The sequence below is a fragment of the Typopeltis vanoorti genome, chromosome 18, assembly GCF_054136105.1.
Source record: "Typopeltis vanoorti isolate ZY-2024b chromosome 18, IOZ_Tvanoo_1.0, whole genome shotgun sequence".
NCBI lineage: Eukaryota > Metazoa > Arthropoda > Arachnida > Uropygi > Thelyphonidae > Typopeltis > Typopeltis vanoorti.
Window position 1 is genome coordinate 765,617 of NC_143566.1, and position 26,769 is coordinate 792,385.

Genomic DNA, 26,769 nt, shown 5'->3' on the forward strand with positions numbered 1-26,769 from the left:
AGTCTTCCATCAAGAACTCTTTCTAGGATTTTCATTGTGTGGGACATCAACTTTATTCCTCTGTAATTCTTAGTCTTGTGCATTCCCTTTGCCCTTGTAGATGGGAACAAGAGTACTTTCCCTCCATTCCTCAGTTATATTTTCCTGTTGACAAACTTTTATTAACAGGTCCCACAGCAGGTCAATTCCCTCTTCCCCCAGTGCCTTCCATGCCTCCATTGGGATCCTGTCAGGGCCCACCAATTTTCCATTCTTCATCATCTTTATGGCCTCCTTCACTTCCACTCTACTAATGTTCTGCACCATCCCCTCATAAGGCTGCCCATCTTCTCTGTGAGTCCTTGCATTTTCTTTATTCAAAAGCTCTCCAAAGTATATTCTCCATCTGTTTCTTATATTCACATTCCTCCTTAATACCCTTCCTCCAGAGTCATTGATCTGCCTCACATGTAAGATGTCCTTTGATGCCTTATTTCTACATTTTGCCAATCGATAAATTTTTCTCTGTCCGTCCTTTGTTTCTAAGTGATCGTAAAGATCTTGATATGCCTTTGTCTGCACAATAACTTTCTTGGCTTCTCGCTTTTTCTGTCTGTACTCCTCTCTGTCCTCTTGACTCATCCCACTTCTACTTTGCTTCCCTCTTAGCCGTCACTGCTTCTTGTACATTATTATTCCACCACCAACCCTCCTGCTGCTCTCAAATCTTTCCAGATGTTTCACCAAACACCTTATTTGCACAGCTTAGAATTGCTTTTGAATTTTGTCTCCACCAATCTTGTATACTTTCTAGTCCATCCGAAACCCTCTCCCTAAAACGGTTCCTCACACTCTCTTCTTTTAAGCGAAACCACTTAATTGTCTTCCTCCCATTGCTTCCAAAGGTTCTTATCTTCGACCTTATTTTAAAGTCTGCACGCAGCAGCTGGTGTTGCTGCACCACTTGATCTGTCGGGATTACCTTACAATTTGTTACTGTCTTAAGATGTTTTCTTCTAGTCAAAATGTAGTCAATCTGTGAACTGTTGTTGCTACTTCTAAATGTTATCAAATCTTTTTCCCTCTGGAAAAAGAGGGAAAAACATTTGATAACATTTAGAAAGAAAAAGGAGTTCACAATTGCTAAATCAAACGCTACCGCGAAGTCCAAAATCCTCTCTCCTACCTGGTTCATCATTCCCACACCATTGCCGCCTTGCACCCTTTCACAGTCCCTATGTGTCCATTCAAGTCTCCTCCAACAATCACCATCTCGTTGTTTTCCAGTTTCTTCATTTAGCACATTCCAAAACTCATCTTTCTCTTCTGCTATACAGCCAACTTGTGGTGTGTATACACATAAGATGACCAGTTGCTCTTCTCCAAGACCCAGTTTCATTTGTATAATCCTGTCATTCCTCTTACCCACTTCCAGTACTTCGCCCTTCATTCTGCCACCCACCACAATTCCAACACCATTTCTTCCCTCTTTATTCACTCCAGAGTAGAACAATTTATACCCATCTCCCAGTTCCTTCGCCTTTTCACCCTTCCACCTTGTCTCCTGCAGGCATAAAATGCCCGACTTCCTCCTCATGTCTGCCACCTCTTTTCCCCTTCCAGTCATGCTTCCAACATCCAACGTTCCCACTCGCAACATTCTCTCCACCTGGTGGGCTCACTTCTTTAACCGCACCCGCCCTTGATGCGGTAGCCCTCGTCCACTTCTTGCAGCTGCAGGGCGATGTTGCTGTGCGGCACTTAAGCGGTATACCCTAGCCCTTGTATCACTTTCTTTTCAACTCATTTGATCATAACTAGTTATGATCAAATGAGTTGAAAAGAAAGCGATTCAAGGGCCAGGGCATTGTATCACTCTCTTTTCAACTCATTTTTTCGACTCCCTATCCTTCATTATCCCAAATTTCTTGTTTCATCAGTTTCTCATTGGAAGTCCAGTTCTGTCAGTGTCTATTAAAATCAATGAAATTCCATATATCATTGATCTACAAATTAAATAGCATCACAGATGTATAGCTCTCTGGCACATTGCTGGTCATTTGCATCTTTCTAAATTTTATTCTGCCTTTTATTACTGTTCCATATCTGTCCATCAACCAGCGTCTTATCCATCTCCATTTGCTCCACTTTACATAATATAGCTTTATATTTAATCGTGAGCAGCAGTATAGCAGCTTCCTTTATCTATCTCAGTGGCCACTTGATTATAGAAAGTGAGTATATTACTAAGGAAAAATCTGCTCTTCACAAACCTGTACAGACCTCCATAGTGTATGATATTCCTCACCTGAACTAACTTTTCTAGTCTTAAATATTGAGATTTTGATCTGTTTACAGTTTGATAATCCTTAGTTCTCTTTTATGTACTACAACTCGTGATAACAGAACAAAAGTTCTGTTTTCACTCTCTTGGGGCCTTACCAGATCTGAGAGTTAAACAGCCTGGTCAGAGGCACTACCCAGTTTTCTGCAATCAAGTTCCGTGGATATATTCACATTGAGATCTTCTAATATCGTATGCATCTCAGGTTTATCTATTGCTATTTCTGACATAGTCCTTGGCACAACTATCACTGCAGTGTCTTTATTTGGATGATATACCAAATACACCTCTCTACCAGCAAAATTCATTAAAGTTATCCTTAAAAATCATTCTTGTTTTACAGGAATATACTGGTTTCCATAAATTTAGGAACAAAGATAAAAATCACAATAACTCAAAAACCATATCATGAATTTTTATACAATTTGGTGAAAATTAGTATGAGATGTAAAAAGAACAGCCACAAAAATTTTAATAAATAGTTTAATTCACTAATGAATGGGTATAAGAAGACTGATTTAAAAAAAAAAAGGTTAAAATGAGATTTTCAAAGTGCTGTAATAAGGAATGTAGTCACCCTCCCCTCACAGTGATGTTTAATGCTGTTTATAATGGTGTCCAGGAGCTCAGTTGATAATAACCATTGCTCTTGCAAAACTTTCATAAGTCCCTTGAGGTTTGGGGGAAGGGATTTACAGTAGCAACACATCTACCTGGAGCATCCCAGACATGCTCAGTAGGAGTCCAGCCAGGTCAAGAGGCCTGGCTGGACACTTGATATGTATGATACTCGCCTTCTTGAAAATGTTTGTCTATTAGCTTCACTTAGTGAGGATGAGCATTATTGTATGCGTCTATCTACAAGCGACAAGTTTCAAATCTGGTGAAGATCCTATGTTGCAGTATACCTCTTATAATCTGCATGAACAGATAGGGGATAGACCTGTCCATAAAGAAGTGTCCATCCTTGTTGTGGACACCTTACATCCCTTTCCAATAAGCAGGCTTGCTCCTAACATTTATGGAACACTGGAGACAAATGGAGATCCACATACCATCTTCTTCTTTAGCTTGTTGAATCTCTAAGGTTCTTTGCTCATGTACCATCTTCTTCCATTCCTTTCTACCTTAAGTTTTTTCATTCCAGTTCTGGCTTCCCATCTCAGCTGTCTTTTTGGATATTATCCTCTGAACATGCATCTGCAATCTACCTGTAGGTTGCTTTCCATCAGCCTTCATCTTGAATGCTTGTTTAGGCCTGCATATCATATATATAAATATTTAAAAGTTATAAATCAAGCTAAAATATGTTCTATCCTTTGACCTTGACATACTTTCATAGTGACAAAATCTAAAAATATATGTGAAGCTATGGTTTTGTATTATTATTATTACTATATGGGCACCTCCATGGAGTCCAGACTTATCTTGGGAGACCCAATCTATTCACACCATCTATCATTCCTCTCCTTAAACCATTAACAGACAAAGCATCACAACTGTCTCTGGCAACAAATTCCACTCATTCACCACTCTCCAAGCAAAAAATCTAGTCCTCACACCTTTATTCAACTTCCAGGGATCACCGCTTGTTCTGGTCCCTCTAACCAAGTGCTGACACATTTCCCCTTCATCTATCCTATAAAATCCTTTAAGCAACTTAAATGTTTCTATCATATCCTCTCTTTTTCTCCTATCAACCAACTTCTGCAATCCACGCACCTTCAATCTGTCTTCATATTAAACATTCCAGTGACCACTCACCATCTTGGTCACTCGCCTCTGAATTCTCTCCACCACTTCCTCATCCCCCAAGAAACCCTGGGGACCAGACTTGAGCACAGTAATCCGAATGTGGGCGTATCAAGGCCTTATAAAGAGGAATTACAACTTCCTTATCTCTACTTGTTAATGTATTCTTCACTAGCCAAGTAATCTAATGGGCTACCTTAAGAACCTTAACAATGTGTCCTCTAAACTTTAACTCTCTATCTACAACTATCCCTAAATCTCAAGCTTCATCTATTTCCTGGAGTGCAGTGCTATCAGTATGGTACACGGCTTATAATTTATTTATCTCAAAATGCATAACTTGACATTTCTCAATATTAAACTGATGCCCATTAACTTTTGTGCATATGACAGCCTGTTTAAATCGTCTTGCTTTCCACATCATCTTGATTAATTATTATTCTACGTAACTTTGCATCATCAGCAAACTGAATATTTCCCTTTAGGTTATTTCCTATATCATTTATGTACAAATTAAACAGCAATGGTCCCAGCACTGAGCCCTGTGGCACACCACTAGTCACCTGTTTTTGCCTCGATTCTGCCCCTCCGTATTACCACTTTTTGATATCTGTCCAGCAGCCGCCCTCTTCTCCACTTAACCAGTGTCATATCCATCCCTATTTGTTCTAATTTGCGTAACAGTATTCCATGTGGTATTCAGTCAGATGCCTTTGCAAAATCATCATGTAGCCATTTCCTCTCAGCTGTTACTCTATTATAAAAAGTTAGTAAATTACTAAGGCATGACCAACCCTTCACAAAGCCATGTTGACCCTCATACATCCAATTCGTCCACCTCTGTTCGCACATTAGTGTCTGTCACATAGGTTGAAGCAGTAACCTCACTAGGTAGATAATGTATTTTTCCATGTATAAGACGATACTTTTTTCTAAAATTTTTAGACCAAAAATTGGGGGATCGTCTTATACATGGGGGGGGATAACTGGTTGAGAGACCAGCTTTTGCCGTGGCGAAACTGCTGGTACCTTGTCTCTGCGAACAGGCTTCTGCCAATCACTAGCCTTTGTCAACTCTGTCAATTGACATCATTAACGGCTGATTCTGAATAAACCAATCAGAATTCTGAAAGCATTCATACGTCTGCAACTCGTTGGCGGGGTAAGTTAATGCATTAACGATATTTTGAGCACTAGCCCATAAAAATGTCCGAATATAAAAAACGATTCTCGTGTTCTTCAAAATTCAAGTTAAAAGTCATCAATTACGCAAAAGAACATGGAAATAAAGCTTCAGAGAGACAGTTTGAACCTCCTCTCACTGAGTGTATAATTAGACAGTGGAGAAAAAAGGAAGAACAACTACTCAAGATTCCAAAAAAGAAGAGGGCCTTAAGAGGAAAATCAGCAAAATGGCCAAACTTTGAGCAGAGGCTTAAGACTTGTATTATGGAGCAGTGCCAGAGTGGGATATGTGCATCAACCAACCTTATTCAATATGAGGCAAAAAGTTTTTACAAGAGAAATTAACATTGTTGATTTCACAGGATAGGCAAAATGGTGCTTCAACTTCATGAGGAGAAAAGGGTTGGCCATGAGAACACGAACCAAGTTAGTCCAGAAAATGCATCTTAGTATGTATCTTAAAAATATTACCTAATTACTAAGTATACTTTGAATACTTTAAAAAATATCAAATGCATTCTGTTTTATGTTTAAAATATTGATTTCTTAATTTTGGGTTCTAAAAAATAGGGTTCATCTTATACATGGGGGGGGGGACATCTTATACACGGAAAAATATGGTGTATGTTTGCAAAATGGTCACTCAGTAACTCAACTATTTTATCCGCTTCTGTCTCTTTGTGGCCTTCATCGTTCATTAGTTAATCTTCCACGGTCATTCCTCCTCTTACTTGCCACATAACGAAAGAACTCTTTAGGATATTTTTTGGCCTGTTTGGCTAAATTCTTCTCATAATCTGATTTTGCCTTCCTTAACTATGCTAGTCATTTTTCTTGCCTGAGCCTTGTACTGTTCATGAGTTTGTGCTGGTCACCTTTCTCTTTTCTGCAGCTCATGCTTAATTATATTATTATTATCCAGGCCTCCATGGAGTCAAAAGATTCATTGTGGGAGGTCATTTTTAGGAAACACAAAATTTATCATTCCTCTCATCCATCTAACTCCTATCTGATTAACCCTCCTTACCCTAGGTATACAAGTTAATACTGCTTCCTCTAAATGACCCTTAACTATATCCCATGCACTACTAACATCCTTACCTTGCAGTGTTTTATGCCATGGTATAGATATAGCTTCTTCCTAAGCATGTCATAATCACCTGCCTTGTAGTTCCACAAATACCCCTTCTTGATAGACTATTCCTCATGTTTTACAATCTCCTAAGTCAGGACCGCATGGTCACCTTTCACCAATTAGATTCAGTGTTGTCATCTTGGTTATGGATAGCTCTTCCGATCCTATGACCAGGTCCAATACATTTTCACCCCCTAGTCCCCTCCATTACATGCAGCCTTAAGTAATTATCTCTTAGCAGGTGTATAAATTCTATTTCCTTTCTGCCACGTGATCTTTCTTCCTTCCAGTCTATATCTCCATAGTTGAAGTCCCCAATAATGATCACTTGACCTGTACTCATTGTACTAATTTGGCAATGCATGTCTTCCAATCATCTCTGGAACTCCCTGGCCTATAGCAACAACCAACGGTATATTTTGTCTTGCCGTTCTTAATCTCACACCAGATTGCTTCAAATGAACAACCGCTCTCCCTCTTATCTCCTATTCTTTTTGGTTGCAATTCATCTGCTATCATCAGTAGTACTCCTCCTGCCATCCTATCTTCCCTGAAAATAGTAAACCCTTCACATTCAATCCCTGTAACTACATCATCTGCTGTTAGCCAAGTCTCACTAATACCTATAACTTTTGGCAAACTTGCACTAACCAATGCCAAAAACTTTTCCCTCTTGTTCCTGATACTTCTGGCATTAGTATATAGAAATGACAACATCAACATTAATGACACGTTTACTTTTTGAATTGACTACCCTACTCAATATTTCTGCTTGAGAGACTAGATTTCTAACTTGGTCATTCTCACACTTGCTTCATGGGTGCCTTCACACAAACATACTTGCTTCCACTCTAATTGCTTAAGTTTCCCTGAATTTGCACTTCAGCATGCTTGGTGAACAAAGGTCTCTCCAGACACTTAACACCAAAACCATTCAGATGTAGTCCATCCGCTTTGTACAAATCCTTCTTTCCTTCAAACAGAGACCACAGATCCACAAATTCTACATCATTCCTTTTGCACAATCTACGTATAGACTCATTGGCTATCAATGCCCTCCTCCTCAGTTCACCTCTATCATAGCGTGGTAGTAGGAGACTTAGTCTTCACCTTCTTGCTCTTAAGTTTTGTTTCTTCTAACAACTCCTTTACATCCTCCCTCATGGAATACTTCTTGCCTGTGAAATCATTGGTACCAATCAAGACAATCATTTCCTTCGACTTATCTTTTTGCAACCTTGGCTAATATCATGAATTTTTTCCTCCAGGAAACACGACTTTGTCATACTTTCATTAAGTACTCCTCTGATTATTGAGTCTCCATACATAATTTTATCCTTGTTTTTCTTGTTTGTTTGGTAGGTCTTTATTATTTTTTCAGCCCTGCTTAACTCTTGCCACTTCTGCAGTTTTTCAGGTTAGCGCTTTGTCCTATGAAGGATAACATTTAATCACACTATTTCGTTTTCCTCTATTTTCACGACCGCACTTTTGACATTATTAACATCATTTTTCATGTTATTTCGGTATTTGTTGCAATCTCGTTACGTAAAAGACACTCACTTTTAAAACACTTGATACATATTCTTTCCTTCCACATATTTTTTAATTTTCTCGACGCATACATTTCTCATACACTACACTGAATAATATCCTGCAAATTCAAATCACTGGACAACATGGTCTTTGCTGCTTTTGTTCGTTGCATTGGTGCCATGCCGAAATAGCAGAATGTCACAAGAAAAATGTTATAAATAGACTACTCTTAAAAACATGAAAATCTACACTAATACACTATAATACTCTAATTTTCTGATGAAAAAAACTGAACAAAACAGATAAAAATCACTAATTTCACATGAATGACAAATTACACGACCAATATAATTTTATGACTGAAAGTTCTGCCAGACGTACCTTCTTCCCTACGAAATCGCTGAGTCATGCCAGGAAAACACCGTAACTCACTGACGTTCACACCTGGCGATAGCCTCAGGTCTACATTCTAATTCTGTCTGGGCTATCTGTTTGTTTGCACAATATTGGCGGTCAAATAACTTAGCAATTAATTCTAATATTTTTACAGATTACATATTGGTGGTTAAATAATTTAGCATCTTTCTAATATTTTGCTAGATTACATAAAACACTTATGAAAAATTGTGTAACTACAAGTATTTTGCATTGACTTTCTTTCTCGAGTAAAATCAGTATATAAGAATTTTATACAAAATTCTTTCTATACAAGATTTTACAGCTGTTATTCAATTTAGTTAGAGAATCCTGGAGCTCGAGGTGTTTAGAAGTCCAACATCATCTGCATAAAGCATACAACTAAGTTTGACATCTCCAATTCTAATATCTGGTGAATGATGCTTTCTTTCATAATGTGATCCATATAGAGGATGAATAAGAGTGAAGATAATGCGCATCCTTGTCTTACCCTTGATTTTACATTAAACCATCTTCCTGCATCACCTTCAATTCTAACTGCTTACTGATTGATAACTTAAATATACACTGTGTATTGCTGTATATAATGTTCCATTCATCCATATAATGGTAGTGTTTTGAAAAGCTTTTCTCTCGGAACCTTATCATATGTGTTTTCCAGATCTACAAAACTTAAGTACAGATCATTGTCTTATTTCCACAATTCTCATCTATTTGTCTTAAAATGAAAATCTGATCTCAACAACCGCTATTTGATCTGAACTCATCTTGTTCTTTTCTAAGTTTCTCTACGACAATCTTCCTCAACCTCTTTTCAAGTATACTTGCATAAATCTTACCTGGAACACTTAGCAGAGAAATTTCTCTACATAATTCAGAAAGTATTGCCTCCATTTCAGCAAAATCGCTAATTATGATATTATCATCAAGATTTTCACATAATTTCTTTTTTCCTGACAGGAATGCCAAATTGGACAACTCTTTTTGAATCACTGTAGTTCTTAGATAGTTTTCTTATTAATTTCAATTTAGAGAATCTTTACTCTGCCAAGGCAGTAGCAACTGGAATTGTCAATAAAATCTTTAAAGTAATATTTAATTTCTGAAATGAACCATGAATTTTTCATATTATGGTCAAACATTGTAATGAGTTATATTGATAATTTACCATTATCTCAGAAAATATTACAAAATTTTAATTTTATCATATAAATCATTATCACTTATATCAACAGTATTCACTCTCTTAAAGCAATATCTAAATCCATACAGTTTTTTTTTCAAATTTTCAGTTCTCCTCACCATCATCAATTTCTTGATATGTACTCCCAAGGGGTGTTCAGGCTACTATGACAGCACTACATGATTAAGTTTACATTGTTATTAATTTCCTATCAACAATTTTCCTCCAAATCAAACTATTACTTCTGAGCATTCCAATATTGTCATATCTCACATTTCGTGTTTCTAAGGAACTTCTGACAGAATCAGTTCACTTAGTCTTCCCCTGGGTCTCTTTACTGCCATCTTGGCATACATCTGTTTTGCTAACCTTTCTTCACCCATTCTATTTAAATGCCCGTACCACCTTAGTTCTGCTGACACATTCTTGAATAATGCCAAGTTCCTTTCTAATATCTTCATTTTTTAATTTGATACCGTCGGTTCACTCCCCTAATTTTTCTCAGAATCCTCATATCTGTGGTATTTAGTCTTTGATCAAGTGCTTTATTTCTAACCCAACTCTCAGATCCATAATTTAAAACTGGTTTAAACAATGTTTTGTATGCTGCAAGTTTGGTGTTTTGGCTAATTTTTCTTATTCCATATAAATTTATTCAGCTGGCTACCCAACATACTGACTTTGTTTATTCTGTTGTCTGTTTCCATATTTAACTGCTGTCTTCACTAAAAACTATGCCTAAATAGCTGAAATATTTTACTTATTCTATAGGATCTCCATTCAGAATGCAGTTGAAGTTCATCATCATCATGCGTATCAAGGATTTAGGCCTACCATGGCCTGTTCCGGCCTTAGAAGTCATTGTTGAATCGTTTAAGTGGACATCCTGGTTTTCTTTTTCCTAATGGCTTGTATTTTAAGGCTTGTTTTGGTAATCTTTCTGTTTTCATGCTTTGAACGTGTTCCATCTATTTATGTTTATATTTTTTAATTTTTTCTATTACCGGTTCTTGGTTTCATTCTTTCATAATTTCTTAATTTCTTTTGTGATCAAATAGAGTATACTTTGCAGTTTTTCATATACTTCATTTCTGCTGTTGTTAATGTTTGTTTGTCTTTTTGTTTTATTCCAGATTTCGCTTCCATATATTAAGACTGGTAGGGCTAATGTATTGTATACTTTTATTATTATTGTTGTTCCGGGCAACTCCAAGGAGTTGACAGACTCATAGAGGGAGGCCCTAACATCATGTCAAGAACAACTATTCGACATTCACACAGTATCTATCATACCTTGCCTTAAACTCATTCACTACTCTCCAAGTAAAAAACGTGCTCTAACACCCTTGTCAACTACGCTCTTGCCCAGCTTCCATTCATGGCCCCTAGTCCTCCCACTACCAGTCATATTTTCAAAAGTATCTTCTGGATCAATCTTATAGAAACCCTTCAGTAATTTGAATGTCTCGATCATATCACCCCTCCTTCGCCTATCGACCAATTTCTGCAACCCACAAATCTTCAACCTATTCTCATAAGGTTCATTCCACAGACCTGCTATCATCTTGGTCACTTGTCAACAAGGCTCGATACAGAGGAACAACAACTTGTTTGTCTCTGCATGTTAAAGTATTTTTCAGAAGCCAAGTGATTTGGTGAGCTGTTTTGGTCACTTTTGCAATGTGCCCCCCTAAACTTCAATTCCCTATCCACCAACACTCCCAAATCCCTGGCCTCATCAATCTCCTGGAGTACTGTTCCACCAATGCGATATACTGCTGCTATTCTTTTCACCCCAAAGTGCATAACCTTACACTTTGGCACATTAAATTGACATCCATTTTTCCTAGCCCAGTCCTCCAAACTATCCAAATCATCCTGTAAAATTTTGACATCCTGTGCACTCATAATTGCTCTACCCAACTTTGCATCATCAGCAAACAAGTGAACACTTCCTCTCAGATCCTTTCCTATATCATTGATGAACAAATTGAAAAGCAGTGGTCCAAGAACAGAGCCCTGTGGCAATCCACTAGTCACAAGCCGTCTTTTAGACTCCACTCCTGAATAAACCACTCTCTGGTATCTCTCCTTCAACCACCCTCCTATCCATCTCACCAACCCTATATCTATCCCCATCTGCTCCAGTTTACTGATTAGGGTTCCATGTGGTATCCTATCAAAAGCCTTGGCAAGGTCCAGTAGTATTACTGTAAACCCATTATTCCTATCCAGTTCAGCCGTCACTGTGTTATAAAACGTGAGCAAGTTACTGAGGCATGATCTACCCTTCACAAAACCATGTTGTCCCCCATACAATATCCCATTTTCATCTATCCAATCCTGTATTCTTTTCTTGACTAATTTCTCTAAGACCTTGACAATGATTCCTGATATGCTAATCGGTCAGTAATTTACAACAGCAGTCTTGGAACCACCTTTATGCAGTGAAACTATTTTCCCCTCTTTCAACCCCATCGGGACTAACCCAGACCCGAGACTCAAATTAAACACAATGTTCAAGGGTACTGACAATTCTTTAGCTGCTTCTCGTACAACACGAGCTGGTTTATCATCCAATCCCACAGATGTATTGACATTGAGGTTATGCAATACACTACTCACCTCCACTTCATTCACCACAATTCCCGTATAATCTACTGATACATTTGTTTCTGCAATGTCACCACCTGGATGATATATTCTTGCAAAGTGCTCATTCAGTAACTCAACTATATCAACATTCAGTTACCTCCCTACCATAGGCATTCTTTAAAATCATTCTGCCATGTACATTTTTCCTTTTACTTGCTACATATCTAAAAAACTGTTTAGGATTCTCTTTAGCCTGCATAGCCAATGTTCTTTCGTAATCCTTTTTTGCTTTCTTACCACACTCGTTACCCTTCTGGCCTGCGCTTTATACTGTTTGTGTGCCTGCCGGTCACCTTTCTCCTTAAATTCCCTCCATAGTTGTTTCTTTTTTTGCAGCTCAAGCTTAATGGTGTTATTCATCCATTTAACTCCTAGTTGATTTATTATTCGGACTCTAGGTATACAGTCAACCATTGCTTCATGCAAACACTTCTTAACTACCTCCCATGCACTATCGACTTCTAGTCCTTGCACTTGTACATGCCATGGCACTGAACCAATCAAACTCATACTTGTCATACTTTCCAGCCCGATAATTCCGCATGTACCCTGTCTTAATTGAAAATTCTACACCTTTAGCCACCTCCCAAGTCAAGACCATATGATCACTCTCACCGATTGGTGGCAATGTGGTCATATTTGTTACAGCCAAATCCTCAGATGCAATTACCACGTCAAGCACTCTCTGACCCCTAGTATTTTCCATTACATGCTGTCGCAGATAGTTATCCCTTAATAACCACATAAAATCCAATTCCTTCCTCCCGTGTGTCCTCTCCTCACTCCAATCAATGCGACCATAGTTGAAATCTCCCATAATAATCACCCTCCTTCCACTCATTTCTTCTATTTGCTTGTGCATACTGTCACCACCATCTTTTCCATCACCTGGTCTATAGCAGCACCCAATTGTATATTTAGTTCTGCTAGCCACAATCTCACACCAAATGGCCTCAAATGTGCTCGTTTCTCTATCCTGCAATTCAACTTCTATTCTCCTTGGCTGTAGCTTATCAGCTATCATCAACAATACTCCCCCCCCCCCCCATTTTATTCTCCCTGTCATTCCTGAACACACTATACCATCACATTCAATCCCACTAGCTATATCATCTACAGTCAGCCATTTTTCACTAATACCAATAACCTGTGGTCTGGAAGTGCCAACCATGGCCAAAATCTCTTCCTTCTTGTTCCTGATACTCCTAGCATTAGTGTACATGAATTTAAGACCCCCATTAGCCCCAACCCTACCTTGATAACTTATATTAACTATCCCACTCTGATTTGTTGTCCTTATTTCCTCGGGCATATTATATTCATTCTTACATTCAACTGCCTCCCTAAGGACTGTATATCTACTCCCTCCCCCTCTTAATAAATCTAGTTTCCCTGAATTTGCACATCCACCACATTCAGCAACACTTTCTCAAGTCTTCTTACACCGTAACCATTCAAATGCAAGCCATCCATCTTATATAGATCCTTTCGCCCATCGAACTCACTCCACACGTCCACAAATTCCACACCACTCGTCATACATAACCCACGCATAAAGTCATTCGCAATTATGGCCCTCCTTTTAAACATTTCACTGTCATACCGTGGCAAAAGACTAATCATTCTAACTCTCTCACTCTTTTCTTTTGCTACCTCAAACAATTCATTCAGGTCTTCTATCATTTCCATTTTGTCTCCTTTCAAATCATTCATACCTGCCACACCAATCATTTCTTTCACCCTTTCCTTTTGCTCTCTAATAGACTCAGTTACATCCTTTATGGTCGCACCAGGTTGGTACGATTTTGTCAAATCCTCTACTATCACACCTCGTACTAACGAGTCTCCATACAGCACTCTATCCTTCATTTTGTTCATGTTCACACTCATATGTCTATTTTTCCTGTCATACCTTTTATTATTAGCTGGTTCATTCAGTCGACTTTTGCTCATACGCTCTAGCTCCTGTTTTGCCCTTTGTATCGCACCATTCAACAACACGATCTCACTCATTGCGTCTGTCTCATCTTTTTTATTCTCAGTAAAACCATTAATACTATCATTCACACTTTCTACATTTACGCTCTCACAATTCTCTGGTACAACCTCGCCGTTTCTTGTCATATCCCTATTTTCTTCATTCTGAAGTTTGACAAAAATATCACACTCACGATCCGAAATACTCTTCGATTTCTCATTCTCCCTACATTTTCTACACATGTTCACTCTTTTATTATCATCTAACCACACTCCTTTTGCACACTGCAAAGCATACATTTCGCAGCTAGTACACTGAATCATCTCTTTTATACTACCGTTCTTTGATAAAGATGGCGAACCATCATTACTGGCCGCCATTTTCCTTCGTACTGGGCCATACTTACTTGCAACGTATTTTATCAAATTATAAATTATAACACACCAAAAACACACAAAAAGATGCACTAAGAGACGCAAGGCAAACAAAACTATGCAATATTAAATAAATTTATCAACGATAACTGAAAATAATACTTATCTTATCCGGAGCTTTCATGAATACTACAAACTACGAATCCCTCTAGCAGCGACAGCCCCAATAAAATATGTTATAAAGACACACAAAATACTCTAAAAACACAAAAATCATTCTAATATACTATAAAACCAATTTTCTAAGGAAAAACACCAAAAATCACCAATTTTACATGAGTGCTAAATTACACCGACCACTCACCATATAACCTCGAACCCCACTTTTAGTCTGGTTTGTTTTTGAACTAGGTTTGGTTTAAATATAGAGTTAATTACACCTGTTATTTTTATATATTTTGCAATTTTTACGTTTGTCTTTTTCATTTTCATATGTGATCATACATCCTAGGTTAAATGAATTCACCTGTTCTAAGATCTTGTTATCTATTACTATTTTAGTTCTTGCTGGATCTTGTCCTTTAAAGGCCATAGTTTTTGCTTTTTTCTGTTGATATTATCATACCATAATCTTTGGATATCTCATTTAGATCTAAAATAGCTTTCTGTAAATTATCTTCAGAATTTGTAATTATTATTTGGTCGTCGGAAAGAGGAGAGTGTTTGAGTTTACTCTAGGAGAAAGTTTAATTCCTTGATGTAAATTTTTATTCCATTTTATTATTATTTCATTTAAGTAGATATTAAAAAGAGTTGCTGAGAGGGAACATCCCTGTCGTACCCCTAGGTTTATCTCTCTCGTATATGATAGCTCGTGATTTAATCTTATTTGTATTTGATTATTTTCATATATACTTGTGATAGCTTTTAGGATATTATTTGGTATTTGTCTTTCTTTTAATATGTTAAATAATGTTTCTTTTAACTTTGTGAAATGCTTTTTCAAAGTCAATAAATGCAATATGTGTTTCTAAATTGTATTCTCTTCTTTTCTCTATTATTAATTTTAGGCAAAAGGCCGTATCTACACATGAACATCCCTTTTCTAAATCCATTCTGTAATTCTAAAATAAAGTTTTCGGAATATTTCATTAGTTTGCTATTTAAGATTCTGCTATATATTTTGTAACAGGAATTTAGTATACTGATACCTCTATTGTTTTTAGGGTCATCTCTATTACCTTTTTTAAAGATAGGAATCACAATTGCTTTTTTCCATTCTATTGGGGAGATACCAGTTGAGTAAATTTTATTTAAAAATAATAAGAGTCTTTCTTTGAATATAGTTACAGCATATTTATATAGTTCTGAACCTAGCTTATCTTCTCCAGGTGATTTTCTGTTTCTTGTTTCTTTCAGGCTGATTTCTAATTCTTCTTTAGTTATTTCATTTTTGTTAATTGTTTGCCAGTTGTCTTTTTTGAAATATTTATCAGTCCACAATTCTGTGTAGAAATTTAGAAATTCTTCTAATTTCAATTCAGTGTTTAATTTTATGTTTTCTTTGGTATCTGCATTTAAGTGTTTCAAAGTCTTATATACATTGGGTCTTATTTTATATAAATCATGTTCTAAATTAGAAACAAATTTGTTCATTTGTTTAAGTCAAGGGATATTACATCCCATATCGTTCCTTAGCCGAATAAGAAACTCAAATAGTTTCATGCCGAATATAGTAGAAACTATATAAAGTTCGGCGATACCAAGCGTAAGCAAATACCTGGATACTGCAGCAACTGACCCTAAAAGTAGTGCAAGCTGAGGCAACTCATGTCTAGGGTGGAGCAAGCTCCAATCACTCTTCTTGATATTTACCCATAATGTGAACTTAGTATTTCTGTTCTACATTATGAGAGAAGGTCACTACCCAGACTGGTTTCAACCTTTATTGAGGTTTCATTAGTGAGTAGGTAGACCTATTTAATATCAAGTTTGTAGCGAACAGAACTTACATCCCTTCTATCAGTATTGCCGAGAGGTGTCCTAATAAATTATTAGATATATGAAGAGCCAAAGGCTTCAATTCGGCGACATATGACTTGTTAAAGTTAAGGGATATTACATCCCATATCGTTCCTTAGCCGAATAAGAAACTCAGAGTTTCATGTCGAATATAGTAGACACTATATAAAGTTCGGCAATTCCAAGCATAAGCAAATACCTGGATACTGCAGCAACTGACCCTAAAGGTAGTGCAAGCTGAGGCAACTCATGTCTAGGGTGGAGCAAGCTTCGATCTATTCTTGATATCTAATAATTTGTTCCATGATTCTCTGTCTTTTTCTGACTTCTCTTTTAGCTATGGCTCTTATTCTTTTATATTCTATTTCATATTCTAATCTTTTACTTCGTAACCATTTGTGATAGGCTTCTTTTTTCTTTTTGATTATTTCTTTGATTGTATCATCCCAGATCTTCAGTTTTTTCCTTTTATTGAATTTTTTGGCCTTTCCTAAGCTTTCATTTGCTGCTGCGTTTAGTATCGTTTTTATATTAAGACATTCTATTTCTATTTTTCCATTTTGTTTTATTTTATCTAGATATTGGTTAATTCTTTGTTCATATAGCCATTGTACATTTGTGTAATTCAATAGTCTAGTTTTATAAACAAATGTTTCAATTTTTCTTTCTGCTTTTGTTACTTGTAGCCATTTAGGTGGTAATCTTAATTTTATTTTAACAAGGAAGTGGTCACTGCTTATTTCATATCCTCTGTGAACTCTAACATCTAGTGAAAATTTTGATGTCTTTTCGTTTAATATGAAGTAATCTAATATTGATTTCCATCCTCTTGATGCCCAAGTATATTTATGTATATCTTTGTTTATAGAAGAAATTCATTATTTTTAGGTTATTATAAACTACAAAGTCGATCAATTTTTTACTATTCCTGTTTAGAGTATGTTCTCCATGTATTCCTATATTATTATTAATTTTCGTGTTTCCAATTCTTGCATTTAAGTCTCCTGCTAAAATTACATAATCATTTTTATTTATTTTATTATATATGTTTTGTAGCTGATTATAAAAATCAGTATTATCCTGTTCTCTTCCTTCTTCTGAGGCATATAAGCCAATTATTGTTAAATAGCCTCTATCTATTTTTATTCTAGCTTCTATTATTCTTTCATTCCATAATTTATAATATTTTAACTGTTTTGAAAGGGAGTTATGAATCCAAATCATGACTCCTGCTTTTGCTCTTTGGTCTCTGTCGACTCCACTGTATATCACATTAAAATTTTCAGTTCTCATAGTTCCTTTTAATTTCTTTTTTGTTTCAGTGATTACTGCTATTTTAAAATTTCTTTCATTTAGTAACTGGTCTAATTCTATTTCTTTATATGCTATTCCTCTTACATTCCAGTTTGCTATGTGTATTATATTTTGTCTTTTCCATTTTCGTTTTCCCTTTTCCATTCCAGGGTCGTTTCTCATAGATTCAATCCGATTATCTTTTTCTGTCAGCTTACAAGTAGGATTATGTTCTCCATGTCAGGGGGACTAGCCTGATGATGGAATAGTTCAGTGGTAGGGCTGGCTGCTACCTTAAGGCTTCTGAACTAGCCTTCTTCCGAATTTAAACCCATAGGAGGAATTGGGTATATTGAAGGGGAAAGAGTAGATTATAGAAGAATTATAGAGAGGGCATAGTTGTAAGGCCAGAAATGAAAAGACCCCATGGCCCTCGAGTACTCTAATAGCATAAGGGTCATAAAATAAGAAGAGTTGGCTGATAAGGCCTTATAGTAAGTGGATCTTCCTCAAAGTAGAAGGAGAGGACAGATACAGCTAGGGGTCCATGGGAGTGCCGCTTCCCTTACAATCAAGATGATTGCCCTGTTGGTCCACGAGTCCTTATTCAGTATATTCGGACCACCCCACCATATATATACACACACATGGTGGGCTCCCCTATCTGCCACCCAGGGGACGCACTCTTGTATATTTTCATAGTTTTGGTCTTTTTATTGCTGATTTTCATGCCAAATTTGTTACGACTGTTATTAAATTTAATTAGTGAATCCTGGACACTTGCACTAGATGTGTTTAGGAGTACATCATTATCTGCATAAAGCAAAGAGCTAAGTTTGGTATATCCAATTCTAATATCAGGCTTGATGCCACTTTCTTTCATAATGTGATCCATTATCTCCATTCTTATTCATCATCTGTATGGATGATGATATTATTCCTGATTTTATATCAGACCATCTTCCTCTATTTCCTTCAATTCTAACTGCTGACTGACAACTTGTATATAGACTGCGTATTGCTCTGTGTAATGTTCCATTCACCCAATATAATTATAGCGTTTTGAAAAGCTGTTCTCTGTGCACTTTATCACATGCATTTTCCACATCTACAAAACTAAAGGACAAATTCTTGTTGTATTCATGCAATTTCTCAGCTATTTGTCTTACCCAAAACACTCAGTAGAGAAATTCCTCTCTAATTCTCACATTCAGTTTTATTTCCTTTTTTATAAATGGGTGCTATGCTACAGTTGTTGGGAATTCGACCTACTGAAAGGCAACTCCAGTTGCCTTTCCACATTTCAAGTTTTTGACAGCTTTTTTTTACCTCAAGTATTGATATGTACTCCTCTTTGCATTTCCCTTGAAAATTTTCTAGTATGGTTTTGTCACTGCTTGGTTTGTTTAACAATCTTTCAAAGTAATACTCAGACATCTAAGATATCCTTCTCTTCAGTTTCATGTCACCATTATCTTGGATTCCTTTTACAGTAGTCTTCTCTCAATTTCTAAGTTTTTTCAATAGCCTCCAGAACATTTTGCCATCTTCCTGATATTTATTTTCTATGTGTTGGCCGAGTGGCTAGCATATCCACAATCCAGCCAAACGGCTGCAGGTTCTAATCCCACCATGGATGTTTGTGACTGTCTGTGAAAATACTAGTGGTGGAGACAGAGAGTTGTAGAGTAGGTGTCCTCCCTCAATGAGTCTTTGGACTCCCTGGAGGTGTCACATAATAATAATAATATTCTAACCAAACTCTTCCTATGACTTTTGTTTATCTACTTTTACACACAGCTTAGCTTGTTTACATTTTTCTCTGTATTTTTTAGGGCATCTGCTGACTTCTTTGCTAAGAACTTTTGGTATGCTTTCTTCTTTTCCAAGACTGCTTCTTTAACTTCTTGTGTCCACCATGGTTTTCGTATTTTCTATCCTTGCAGACAACTTCACCACATACCTTCCTAGCTGATCAATCAATGTCTTCTTCAGAGTTTGCCACTGAGATTCCAAGATTTTGTTCTTGTTTTCAATTTATTTAATTTTTTCTTCAATAATGTTTGTATAGTCGAGCCTACAATTTACTTGTAAAATCTGCTCAACTTTCTTACATACTGTTCTTTTCTGTTTCATTAAGGAAATACCGTGAATAGACATATTAATTAAAATTATAATAATCGAATACTCACATAAAATATTATTTATTAGAATAATTTTTGCTTGAGTATCACAGACATCTTCAGTACATGTATAAAGCTAATTAAACCATAACTGACAATTTCAAAAGGCACCACGTAAGTAGCTAATGTAAGATAACTAAAAAAGGTCAATAAATTTCCTAACTTTAAATAAATAAATATATATATACCGTATTTGCTGGCATGTAAGGCGCACTTTTTTTCTTTGCAAATAGGTCTGAAAAACGGTGCGTCTTATATGCCAATACTCAGTTTTTTATTATTTCCATTTCTGGAAATTTTCTCTGTTCCAAGTTACGCGATTTCTTTATTGCTTCCTTGTGGTGTGTGAGAGCATTCCAGTTACATAGAGCAGTGTTTCTCAAACTTCAGACATCCGCGTTCATATGATTGGTGCGGTATTAACAAAAGATGGTGCTGCTAAATGACGAAGGCAAGCCGACAGTTGAGTTGAAATGCTAATTCTCTTCAACCAAATTCCTTATATAATATCTAAAACACATTCACTATATATTTCTTTGTTTTAACACGTTCACTCAAACAAAACCATACGTTGCACTTGCAACATGTGGTTTTGCTTGAGTCATACAGCATTTTCTGTGGGAGAGAGACATGCGATTCATTAGTTTGTGCCATTTTTATCCCAGTTGTCTCTAATTGCACTGTTTGTTGAGAAACATATTGCACAGCCTGCAGATGTCTCTGTACCTTATTCAGTGATACAACAGGAAATTTTTACGATCTCGAACTTCATGGATACATTGAATTTTATTCTATGCATTCATGATACATAGCCGAAAATTGCCATGGATCCCCTGAAGACCTTTCACATACCCCTGGGAGTACGTGTACCACACTTTGAGAAACACTGACGTAGAGTTTAGTGGATGTGCATGTGCTGTCATCGATGATCACAGTTGTGTCCTGTTCGTTTAAACTTTCCAATTGTTGTCACCGTTGTGAACAGTGATAAATTTCTGTCGCTAAATTTTCTCTAAATTTCTTGGAAAATTATGGCTGAAAAACGTCGTCATTGTTACAATATTGCATACAAGCTACGTCTGATTGTGTATGGTCTTTAGCATACACAATGATGGAAACAGTTCTGCAGAGAGGCATTTCGGACCACCCCCAACTGAGAAAATGATAAGAACTTGGCAGAATCAGGAAGAGGATTTAAAAAAAAAGCAACTCACAGTAAACATAACCTACAAAGTGGAACTGCAAAATGGCCAGAACTTGAGGCAGAACTGAATACTTGGATTTTAGACCACAGAAAAGCGGGACTTTCAGTGTCTACAAAAATGATTATTCGTCAAGTGAAAGCAATAGCCACTAACAGAGGGATCGCCAACTTTACTGGATCAGCATCATGGTGGTCAAGATTCATGAAGAGAAACCAGCTATGTATGCAGACTAAAACAAAAATATCACAAAAGATGCCAGCTGAATATGAAGAAAAAATGATTGAATTTCATCGATTCGTCATTAACGTAAGGAAACGAGAAAATTTTGAACTTGCGCAAATAGGAAACATGGACAAGGTTCCACTGACTTTTGATGTGCCCTCAAACAAAAGGTGTTACTGTTAAAACTTTGGCGCACGAATAAACTCACTACACGGTTGTTTTATCCTGCTGTGCTGATGGGACAAAATTGCTGCCATTATTGAGTTTCAAAAGGAAGACACTACCCAGAGAAAAACTGCTTAAAAGAGTGTTTGTACATGTTCACGCAAAAGGCTGGATGGATAGAGGAGGAATGAAGTTATGGATAGATAAAATTTGGTCTAGGCACTCTGGCGGACTGTTGAAGAAGCCTGCCATGCTAGTATGGGATCAGTTTCATTCTCACAGAACAGAAGATGCTAAAAATAAACTCAAGGAATTGAAAACTCAGTTAGCTGTAATTCCAGGAGGTCTAACTAGTCAGTTTCAACCTTTTGATATCTGTATTAATAAACCATTTAAGGGATTTATGAAGGAGAAGTGGAACACCTGGATGGAGTCTTCAGATTTTAAGGTTATGCCATCAGAAAGAAGGAAGAGGCCTAGCATTTCGCAAGTTTGTGAGTGGGGTCAAAGCTTCATGGGATGCTGTGAAAACTGAGACAGTGATTAAATCATTTAAGAAGTGTAGAATTAGTAATGCACTGGATGGCACAGAGGGCAATTTGTTGTATGAGGACTCAGCTTTTGATTTAGAAGCGGTTTCACGTGTCTCTTCATTTAGCTCTGGAGATGAATTTCTGGGTTTTGACAATTAAAAGGTGGGTACTCTTTCCTAGTTAGATTAGGTATTTGTTGAAAGTAGATCTACTTATTACTTTATATTTGAAATACTGTAAATTCATTATAATATTCAGATAAAGTTTTTTTCCTAAAAAATGTGTACAAAAAAGGGGGTGCGTCCTATACGCTGGCAAACACAGTGTGCATATATATATATATATACACACACACACAATTAAAAAGTTAGGAAAGATTAGCTTGATTTATAAAGTACTATCTCCTACAAAGGTGATAGACATAAACCATTAGATCTGTTTAAGTTAGGAGTGTGAAATAAAGTTTCGCATGTTTCTTAATAAGCCGTTCCATGAGGAACCGACTTTTGTGAAGGACTCTTTTCTTGTTCCAGTGAACTCTGTCTAGTGATGATGACGTTTTTGCTGTCTGGAATGGCTCTTCTGATGAACTACAACAGTTTCTCTCTCTAAATTAAATGCAGTTCATCCAAGGATCCTAGAAGTAGAATTGATTAAGCAGTTAGCCTTCTTAGATCTTTTAATTCTTCACCAACCAGATGGTAACCTACAAATATCAGTCTATAGGAAGAAGACTCATACAGGCCATTATATCCATGCTGAATCTCATCACCATCCTAGTCAAAAGGTAGGAACTATTAAAACACTGGTTCATCGGACCCACTCCTTTTGTTCTTCAGATGATCTGTTACAGAAAGAATGCAATTATTTCCTCCTTTTAACTAATGGATATAAGAATTTTTTCATCAAAAGAGCTTTGAGTAGTTTTGATATGTCTTCCTCTTCAAATATAGAAAAAATAACATGCATTCCTATTCCTTATGTGCAAGGCATTAGTGAACAAATAGCAAAAGTTTTAAAACCACTAAAGATTTGTGTTGCCTTTTGACCATTCAGAAAAATCTCCACCTTTCCTCACTTCTCCAAAGGATAAGCTTCCACATCTTAGTTATCCAAGTGTCTGCCAGATTCCTTGCTCTTGTGGATTATCTTATTTCAGACAAACAGGAAGATCTGCCTCTTTTCGGCTAGAAGAGCACCTGTCTTATATTCAATACCTTGAACCTGAACAGTCTGGACTTGCAGAACATGCCATCATCACTAGCCATGGAGTTCATTGGAACAAGACAAGAGTCCTTCACAAAAGTCAGTTCCTCATGGAACGACTTTATAAAGAAACAGGTGAACCTTTACTTCACTCTCCTAACTTAAACAGATGGTTTACGTCTAATTTTAATTTTAATTCTAATTTTATTAACTGATTTATAAAGTACTATCTCCCCACAAAGGGGAGATAGTACTTTATAAATCAGTTAATCTTTCCTAACTTTTTAATTGTACATATATACTAGGGGCAACGCCCCCTGGTGCCTACGGCGCCGCCCCCCATATTCCGGACTGGGTAGGCCGGTTCTCCTTGAATTCTGATGACTCGAATTTCGAAAACTAGAAAGGGGGTTTCTCTCCCCCCTGACACCTACAGCCTCCAACTCCCGAGTTCCAGACTGGTAGCCCGGTTCTCCTTGAATTCTGATGACTCAAATTTTGAAGACTCGATACTCAGGATCAGGGCCAGCCTTCTCTCTCTAAAGGGGCCCCGGTGCAAGAAACCTTTTGGGGCCCTAAAATATTTTTCAAAGGTAAAAATTAACGGATTCGAAATAAACTTATTGTAAAACCTCTTACCTGCAAATGATTTTGGCAGAGGGAAAAAAAAAAAAAACATTTCAAATATAATACGTTTCCACAAATGTGTACCAACTGTGCCCACTCGATCATGGGGCTCGGGTGCATTGCACCCATCACGCCCCCGAGATGGCCAGCCCTGCTCAGGATAGACCCTGAGTTTCAAAACGTTTCAAATAACTTGACAAAAAACGTTATATAGAAAGGCTTATCATTTTATATATATATATATAGGGTAGATATATATAATATACACACACACACACACACACAGTGAAACCCCATTTTTACATTCCCGCAATTTAAGTTTTCCTGCCATTTATGTCATTTTCCGTTGGTCCCGTGTTAAGGCCTATTCTTATGATATATTGTTTTCCCACCATTAACAACTTGATGTGGACGTTATTTCCCGTGATTTACGTTTTTTTCTTGGGTGGCAACACTGATTTTCAAATCGATTTCCTCTTATTCAAATCAATTTCTGTTCCCAGATGGTGTTGCTTTCAGCTGTAGTTTCGTTTCTACCATCACAGTGGCTTGCAGTAGCAATGAGCGATACCGTGATTTTTCAATCACAGTACGAATTGATATTGCAGAATTTCTGCTACGTAATTTAGCGCGTGATAGTTGCGGTGGTGGATGATCCATATTAGTAACGTGGAGAAAAAATACGAAAAATGTATTTCGGTAGAAGAAAAGATGGCAATTCTGCGACGTGTAGATTGGCATGCCGGAACATGTGTGCATTTAGCAAAAGATCTTGGACTCTCTGTGTCCACTTTGAACACGATATTAAAAAACAGGTCAAGCATTGAACTTAATGCAAAGCAATCTGGTGCTATGTCAAAAAAAAAAAAAAAATATATCCGGACATCGACATACGATGAATTGGATAAACTTGTGGTGGAGTGGTTTGTTTCTACGAGAGCATCGGGTATTCCAGTCGATGGTATTCCGAGTGAAAGCCCTTGAATTTGCTGCAAGGTTGGGGATTAATGGTTTTGCTGCATCAATTGGATGGATTAATCGTTTCAAGACTCGTCACAATATTGTGTATAATCAAGCGTGTGGAGAAAGTAATAGTGTTGCAGTGGAAACATGAACTAAAGAATATTATTTATGACTACGAACCGAAAAATATTTTCAATGTTGATGAAACTGGGCTCTTTTATAACATTCTGCCAAGAAAAACATTGTGTTTTAAAGGAGAGAAGTGTCACGGTGGAAAACTCAGCAAGCGGAGGGTAACTATTTTGCTCATGGTCAATGCTGATAGATCAGAAAAATTACTTCCACTGGGAATTGGTAAATTAAAAAAGCCAAGGTGTTTTAAGAACGTGAAAAATCTTTGTACTAAGTATGATACCAACAGCATAGCATGGATGACCAGCAGCATCTTCGCATCCACCATGCATGCTCTGGATGCTAAAATGGAGGAAAATCATCGCAAAATACTACTACTGCTAGACAAATGTCTAGCAGTAGTAGTACTTTGCGAAACATTAAAAACATTAGATTAGTGTTCTTTCTCCCTAATTGTACAAGTGAGCTTCAGCCAATTAGATCTGGGCATCATCCATACATTTAAATGGAAATATAGAAAAATGCTTGTTGAAAAAACTGTGTTTATGCATGATAATGGTATGTGGCCAAAGCATGGTTGCATGTTACTCCTGAAACCATATCCAACTGTTTCCGGTCAAAAAAAAGTCAATAAATTTCCTAACTTAAAAACTATACAGCAAAATCCCTTTTTTACATTTCCTAGGGGACTGATGGAAAGAAGTGCAAATAGCAGGAAATGTAAAAAAACATTTAAAAAATACTAAAAGATGAATTACTGGTAGTATGTGAGTCTATATACCAGAATACAAAATTTAATAACTGAAAATAAATGAATTTACAATTATTTACATTTTATCTATTTTAAAAAATCTTTATTAGTTGATTCTTTTTGCTTTTTCTGCACTCTTATAATTTCCACCTACCTCTCCACAGTGTATAAGGCATTTAATGCCCCATCGTCTCCTGATGCACTTGCAATATGCCGCCTCAAAACAGAGATAGCTTCCACTGCTTCTTTACTAGTAGGGATGGTAGATTCTTGATCACAGTCTTCTTCACCAAGGTAGCTGGAAAGGATGCCTTCTACACTTGGTACCATTGATGTGATCACATCAACATCAACATAGTCTTGAAATGAGGAAGACTCATCCATCACATACCAGTTGTTGGGCTCTCACATAACTACAGGAGGAAGAAGATATGTGAGAGCCCAACAACTGGTATGTGATGGATGAGTCTTCCTCATTTCAAGACTATGTTGATGTTAATGTGATCACATCAATGGTACCAAGTGTAGAAGGCATCCTTTCCAGCTACCTTGGTGAAGAAGACTGTTATCAAGAATCTACCATCCCTACTAGTAAAGAAGCAGTGGAAGCTATCTCTGTTTTGAGGCGGCATATTGCAAATGCATCAGGAGACGATGGGGCATTAAATGCCTTATACACTGTGGAGAGGTAGGTGGAAATTATAAGAGTGCAGAAAAAGCAAAAAGAATCAACTAATAAAGATTTTTTAAAATAGATAAAATGTAAATAATTGTAAATTCATTTATTTTCAGTTATTAAATTTTGTATTCTGGTATATAGACTCACATACTACCAGTAATTCATCTTTTAGTATTTTTTAAATGTTTTTTTACATTTCCTGCTATTTGCACTTCTTTCCATCAGTCCCCTAGGAAATGTAAAAAAGGGA

The 26,769-nt window shown here is 36.8% G+C and overlaps 1 protein-coding gene across 3 annotated transcripts in view; it reads left to right on the forward strand.

The window, feature by feature from the left end:
• LOC150096456 (pleckstrin homology domain-containing family G member 5-like) overlaps positions 1-26,769 on the forward strand; it is a 322,023-nt gene that overhangs the window by 286,312 nt on the left and 8,942 nt on the right. The gene's annotated exons all lie outside the window — the stretch shown is intronic.